Source organism: Mytilus californianus, unplaced genomic scaffold (assembly GCF_021869535.1).
Source record: "Mytilus californianus isolate M0D057914Y unplaced genomic scaffold, xbMytCali1.0.p SCAF_4, whole genome shotgun sequence".
Classification (NCBI taxonomy): domain Eukaryota; kingdom Metazoa; phylum Mollusca; class Bivalvia; order Mytilida; family Mytilidae; genus Mytilus; species Mytilus californianus.
The window spans coordinates 29981258-29989313 of NW_026262690.1; the positions used below are offsets into that span (position 1 = coordinate 29981258).

The 8056-nt window shown below is 31.9% G+C and overlaps 1 long non-coding RNA gene across 1 annotated transcript; it reads right to left on the bottom strand.

Annotated features, from left to right (window-relative positions):
* Positions 1–505: 505 nt before the first annotated feature.
* Positions 506–6350, bottom strand: LOC127698211 (uncharacterized). Its single transcript, XR_007980752.1, has 2 exons — positions 6105–6350; positions 506–621 (listed from the first exon to the last, which is right to left on the bottom strand). It is a non-coding gene; the product is annotated as an uncharacterized LOC127698211 (long non-coding RNA).
* Between the last annotated feature and the right edge of the window lie 1706 nt (positions 6351–8056).

The following is an 8056-nucleotide window of genomic DNA, read 5'->3' on the forward strand; positions in this document are numbered from 1 at the left end:
GCAACAAAATATATAATACTAATAGACCAATGGTATAGATAGATGGAGGCAGAGGTTTGTGTGCAGGTATACATGTTTTATAACCCACGATATTTTGTGCCTGTACAAAGTCAGGTTGTTGTCGCTAGTAGCTGACTGCCATTATAACTTTCGTTTATTGATTTATTAATAACTATACATCAGGCCATTGTTTTTTTTTCTGGAATTGTTAATGTCCCACCATGAAAATAAGCATAAGTTTGAAAACTGAATTAGCCTGCGGGGTTCAAGTTCTGAGAAAACCGAACAATTACATAATATAAGACCCGGAAACTTACAATTACAATGTTTCATTTAATTACGACAGTACTGAACCATTTACTACAGTCGTATTCATCCGCAGGGAGTGATAGTTCCAGTAAAAAGTAGGAATATTAATCGACTGTAATAAGATATACCGTATGAGTTTATTCTGATAATGCAGTTTTTAGGACCAAAATGGATTTAAAACAGGATAAGTATCAAATCAATGTTTGAAAATTTTAATTTACTGAAATCTGAACACATTCTTCATTCTATAAAATATTTCAGAAGATCCATGTCGAACAGTCTTCAGGGGAAATCGTTGATTACATGATGTTTCTGAAATGATAAAAAAAATACATGCTACCGAAGAATCAGTGACACTACTCTTATACATATTGTACTCCGTGTTGAAATATTTCTAACAGGACCTTCAATTTATACTCAGCAGAAAGGATAATACTGTGGAAACTCACAGTATACATGTACCACTAAATTTTCTCTGCATATATGTATTCTATCTGTGAATCCTGACATATAATTTTATGATTTACTGGCTCAAGTGTTTCTTTTGGTTTTCAATAATCTGTAGAATTAAATGAATATTTCACTGTGTTTTTTTTTGCCAAACAATATAATGATTTCCTTTTGTGTGTCAGTTATTCTTTTTACCGGTTTCCAAGCCTTGTATTTGTATGGTTTTGAGCCTTGTACAAATAATTCAATATGTGAGAAAATGCATAGTTATATAGTTATTCGAAATCTCTTTTTTTTTTATTAATCAATTTTATTGCACCTTTGCTGTTAACAATTTACTCAATCTCCCCCCCCCCCCCCCCCCCCCCCCAAATGAATTCAGGATATTTTGCCAAGCCATCTTAAGTCAGTTGCTGTAAAAGAGGGACGAAAGATACCAGAGGGACAGTCAAAACTGCACTAGTTTTCTTTTCTTATACTGAACAACAAAAACGAAAGGATTCATATGTTTCCTGTATAGACAATACACAATGTAAAAAATGTAAAACCAATCGGATTTAAATGTTCGGCTTCTTCAGCAAAAACTCTGGTATCGATAAAAAAAAAATTCTCCGGCGTAAGATTGATTTCAAGCGACTGTTTTGTTATCAATTTTAAAAGAAAAAATAATTTAAGTTGCAATGGTTTTCTGTTGCAGGAACTTTTCTTTATAAAATGAAAAAAAAAATGATAAAAATCATTGGACACCATAACATATTGCCGCAATTACATATGATCAATTCGTTCAACAAAGAAGAAAAAAAAGAAATTAAAAGATAAAAATATAAGTGCTGGCTATAAGTGGTTTATCCGCAATAAGATGTCCGCAAGCCAACAACTTATAAAACATACAGAAAAAAAACATTAGAACACAACAATCAACCACCCGCACACAACGCCCTATATAAAGAAAAAACAAACAACAAGAAAACAACCTACAATAAACCACTCAAAACAACTTGTACAACATACGACAATACAAAGAAAAAAACAAACAACAAGAAAACAACCTACAATAAACCACTCACAACAACTTGTACAACATACGACAATACAAAGAAAAAAACAAACAACAAGAAAACAACCTACAATAAACCACTCACAACAACTTGTACAACATACGACAATACAAAGAGAAAAAACAAACAACAAGAAAACAACCTACAATAAACCACTTACAACAACTTGTAAAACATACGACAATACAAAGAGAGAAAAAAACAAACAACAAGAAAACAACCTACAATAAACCACTTACAACAACTTGTAAAACATACGACAATACAAAGAGAGAAAAAAACAAACAACAAGAAAACAACCTACAATAAACCACTCACAACAACTTGTACAACATACGACAATACAAAGAAAAAAAAACTAACAACAAGAAAACAACCTACAATAAACCACTCACAACAACTTGTACAACCGATTATACGACAATACAAAGAGAAAAAACAAACAACAAGAAAACAACCTACAATAAACCACTCACAACAACTTGTACAACATACGACAATACAAAGAAAAAAACAAACAACAACCTACAAAACATTCGGTTACAACTTGTACAACACACAAATAAATAATGAACAACACAACAGGGTTTATCATTATTAAAAAAAGTACAAAACCAGTGAGATAGTTGATAAAATCTGGGTATCCTTATTTCTACCTCTCTCTATAACTTAATAAAATTGCAAATGGAAACGGGGAATGCGTCAAAGAGACAACAACCCGACCAAAGAGCAGAGCACAAGACCAAGGCCACCAATGAGTCGGGACTTGATCGCAGAGAGAAAATTCTGCACCCGGAGGCGGGCTATAGCTGCCCCCTAAACAATAATGTATACAAGTTCGGCGAAAACGGACGTCACTTTAAACTGCGAAACATATAAATGAACCAAAATTTAAAAAAACATACAAGACTAACAAAGGCCAGAGGTTCCTGACTTGGGACAGGCGCAAAAATGCGGCGGAATTAAACATGTTTTGTGAAATCTCAACTCTCCCCTATACCTCTAGCCAATGTGGAAAAAACAAACACACACAATACGCACAGTAAAATTCAGTTAAAAAGAAGTCCGAGTCCGGTGTTAGAATAGGTAACAGAAGAAACCACAGGCGCTTGGGTTTATGATACAGAAATTTTTTTAAAATTTTTTTTTTTGTTGATTAAAATATTTAATTTTCTATATTTATACTACATATCTATCACTACTGCGCATGTCTCACCTAGTTTCGAGTGATTTTATCAACTTTGAGACAAACCCCTATTTTACTATCCACACTAAGAAACAAAAAGGCAACTAACTCGACGCCATCTTGCGTGCTATAAATAAATAATAAAATTGACCTACCTGGATTCCCCATCGAATTTTATGGAAAACATGCCTTTCTCGCAGTCCGATCGCAGACGTCGTTTCTATTTATCAAATTTGTACTGTTCGTAACATTTTAAGTCCATCTCAAGCGTATAATAAAAAGATTTTCACTATTTTCACTAAATTCAAATTTACGTGCCCGGAAGTTTACTGTTAATATTCAGGGGAAGTTACTTTTTCCCGAACTTTTGTTAAAGGGAAGTAATATTTTCCCGGACTTTTTCGGAACATCTCTGCAAGTACACATAAAACAAAGAAAGGGATACGATGATTTCCGAACTAATACTGAATGTAAACAAACAGATATGATGGACGAAGAACAAGATCAAGCCTTTAATTTGATTGTAAATGCAACCCCCCCCCCCAAAAAAAAATAAAAATAAAATAAAAAAATTAACAGATCAAATGGTCCATGGATTATTTTTTTTATTCTTTTCACAAGACAATTTTGTGTGAGCATTTGTATATTCATAAATTACCATGAAACTATGTTTTCCTTCGTAATTTCTTCCATTGGTTGACTTGCCATTATTTCTAAAACAGATCTTTTCTTTTTTCAGCAACGAAAAAGTTGCGCCTTTTTTATAATAGTTCGGAAATCATCGTATCCCTTTCTTTGTTTTATGTGTACTTGCAGAGATGTCCCGAAAAGGTCCGGGAAAATATTACTTCCCTTTAACAAAAGTTCGGGAAAAAGTAACTTCCCCTGAATATTAACAGTAAACTTCCGGGCACGTAAATTTGAATTTAGTGAAAAAAGTGAAAATCTTATATAATATGCTTGAGATGGACTTAAAATGTTACGAACAGTACCAATTTGATAAATAGAAACGACGTCTGCGATCGGACTGCGAGAAAGGCATGTTTTCCATAAAATTCGATGGGGAATCCAGGTAGGTCAATTTTATTATTTATTTATAGCACGCAAGATGGCGTCGAGTTAGTTGCCTTTTTGTTTCTTAGTGTGGATAGTAAAATAGGGGTTTGTCTCAAAGTTGATAAAAACTCGAATCTAGGTGAGACATGCGCAGTAGTGATAGATATGTAGTATAAAAATAGAAAATTGAATATTTTAATCAACAAAAAATTTTTTTTTTTTTTAAATTCTGTATCATAAACCCAAGCGCCTGTGGAAGAAACTAAGCAAAATGACAATAATCAACATAAATTAACAAAGGACTACTAGCAGTTACTGACATACCAGCTCCAGACCTCAATTAAACTGATTGAAAGATTATGTCTTCATCATATTAAAAATCAAGCGAAATTCATCCCGTTAGCTGTTAAGTATCATACTATCATAAAATACACGATACAAGAACATAACCCTTATCATGCCAACAACTGATTTTAGAATAAATGTGTTTATTTCCGATACAAACCCCTATGAGTGAATCAATATTAATTAAAAAAAATGGCATCTTTAATGACCGGACAACAGTATCGTAGCTATATTCCTTCTGAATAAGTCTGTTTGAAGGTTTGATTAGCTTTTGAGATGAATGGCGACATTTTTGTGCTTTCTATAGAATATTACCATAAAACATGGGATGTGATATACCTGAACGTATAAGATGTCTGCCCGTTAATTAATATTCACGAATGATGTCCTTGTACCGATGGTAAATTTAGTAAATGTTTTGACAAGTTTGTGATATTGAAAACACTGGTGTAATAATTTTTCAGTAATACAGAGATTTCTTTACGTTGTTACATACACGAGTGAATCGAACATGTTTAGATATATAAACACCATAAGATGGTGCCTAGGGAACGTCACCAACGAAAAATGGATAATTAACAATAGGAAATGAAAAATCATCTCTTTTATCGTAAATTTTAGTATTAAGCTTTCCGTTAAAGATATAGATATCAAGATCCAGGAAAGGGCAGTGTTCATTGTTAGTATTAGCTTTATTCAAAGTCAGTTAGTCAGTACTTAACTCGTCATTATTGAGAGCCAATATATCATCTAAATGTCTAAGAGTATTATTAAATTTTTGTATTAGATGTTGTTTCGATTGATCTTTGCTGATTTCAGTCATAAATTGTAACATTACAGAAACATGTCCGCAATAAGTGGTGCACAGTTAGTTCCCATTGCTATTTCGATATCTTGACGATATACGGAATGTCCATAGCGAACAAAAATTAAATTAGGTAAGTGATTTTTTTAAGAGATTATGAGGCAAAGTGGTATATAGGGTAGATAAATCAAAACTTTGAACAGATTCGAAATCACCAATATGAGCATGCAATTTATCAAGTACTTCCATCGATTATTTTGACACTCCAAAAGTAATTAATTCCACTATTTTCAAAGGCCTTATTTAAACAATTTATTACCAGGTTTTTGATTGTACCAAGTGTATTAGTAAGTAGAATAGACAGTTTAGTGGTGGAACAACGGCTTGAAGACGAAATAAATCTATATTTGTGAGGTGTTTTGTGCAGCTTCGGAAGCCAGTACATAGTTAACTAGTATATGTATAACCTTGATTAGTGGAATAACAAACGGTTCATTGAAAAAATGTGCAATAAAAATTAGTCCAGAAATCACTTAACTCTAAAATACCAATAGGCAACAAATATCTTAAAGTTTGTGTCAATGTATTGTGTTAGCTTGCTTGTCATTTGCACTTGACGATTATGTTTGTTAATATTGATAAAAGTAGATGTGAGATATAATACATCAATTAGACTGCAACCCAGTGACAAAAGTTACAAAAAAACATCTAATGGCAACATACAGTCTTCAACAGTAGACAGCTCTAGTAGACAGGTGTCTAAACAATGTCTTTAAACCTATCTTGAAAAAAATATGCTTAAAATAATTCAAGTTAGAAGTATTCTGAGGTACAAATCTTATAAAACGCATGAAACAATCAATGAAAGATATAATTTAAGAGCTAAGCAACATACTTTTAATTTTCATCCGTAGTAAGGCCCTGTGTGCATTGGAGGTGGACCAGAAAGAAAATTAGGATAGTAAAAAGTAGCAGGTTGTTGAAATCCACCTCCTCCGCCTAATCCAAAGTTATTACCACCTATTAACCGACTTAAAAGTAATGCTCCTAAGATTTGTGCATCAATAACTTGTGCACAGAACAATATAAAAACCAGCGCCGAGCATGATAACTTCATCATCTTGTAATTGTCTGAAAAAGAAAGAAAAAGTGAAAAGGAATCCAGTGTAATAAGATACTTTGAATTTTCAAATCTTTAATTATCACATCTTTCTTTTTTTTCTTTGATTGACACAAATTTGTTATTATAACACGAATACATCAAAAAGATAAATAACGTGTGGTAAGTACTAAAGTAGTATAAGCATGATATGTGTGTGGTTACGTAATTTACTAATATATATAATGCAGTACATATGCACAGTCATAAATTCAAATATCGATTACAATAAAAAATATTAGGAGTTTTCTTTCTGCCAAAAATATCTGAATAGTTTTCACCAAGTTTACCCTATCAGATACAATAAGTTACGGTTATTAAATATGGAATCGAACACAACTTTTAGCTTAGTTCTGCAAAACTAAGTGTCTTTTCCTATATTTTTTCGATAAAGAGTACAACTCTCGATCTGCATATATATACTTTAAATCCGAGCGTAGTAAGAGAAGTTTTAATTGTTTTCCATGTGCAATTTCAGCAAAGCCTGTACGGACAGCCCATTCAGTTTAATTTTATCGAATTTGCATTTATTACGTTTTTTCCAAATAGCCCATTTAAAATAAAGTATTATTGCATTAACAATTCTATTGTTAGGATTTTCTGTATTGGTTCCTAATACAATATCTTTTTAAACAAGTGTCTCATTGCTTCTTAAGTTACAAAGTTGTAAATTTCTGAAAACTGTTTCTATCAATGATTCAACATTTTTGCATTGATAAAATAAATGCTCAAGAGTTTCAACATTATTATTTTCATCACATAAAGGAAATTTTCCGTTTGACATATTCATTATTTGAAGTCTGTTTTTGGTATATATCATTCTATGTATACATTTCCATTGAAATTCTTTGACTTTTTTATTGATATCCATTTTACTGAGATTTAGCCAATGCGTTCCCCAATTTATTTTCTCGCTATACAAATTTTCCCCTTTTGTTAGGCTGGTCCTCTTCCTTGCAACATACGGATATCTCAGAGCCAAACAGATAAAGGACAGGGAACCAGTCTACCCCTTTTGTTTGACATTTAGGGGTTTCCTGTTTATTGTTAATTGTAGATATTTTAATTCAAATCTTTTATTTTAATAATTTTGTTGTCTGGATTAAGAAATTCAAAATTTCTGAAATTTTGATTTTGTTACTTTTTAAAGTGCGTTGAACCTGGGAACAGTATATCTATATGTTCCTGGTTGAACATCGTTGTTTTTTTAAATTTACAAAAATGTTTGTGATATGAAATTTTCAATTCGTGAGTATTCCGAAATACAGTTACTTTTAGTTAGTTGTTGGTATAGTGCATTGAATGATATAAAATCTTTAATATTATCGTCCCATATATCACCAATACTTTTTGAAAAAGAAGAATAAAATAAAGATTTGCCCGCCCTCAAATAGTAATGTTAAAACTTCCTTATATTATGAGTCTGACAATGTTTTATTAAATATTTCTTGCAATAACGTACAAAATTCTTCTTGCATGATATTCCATATACAATATATAATACCACATCTTCTTATTTTCATATTGTCGGAAAATATAAAATTTATTTGTATGAGTTTAAGAAACAGGACGAAAAGCGAGGCTCGCCGAGCTTTTCTCCTGTTTCCTAGCAAGTACACACAAATTAAATATTTCCGACAATGTACATATATTGTGTTTATCCTGCAATTTACACCGGCACTTGAAGT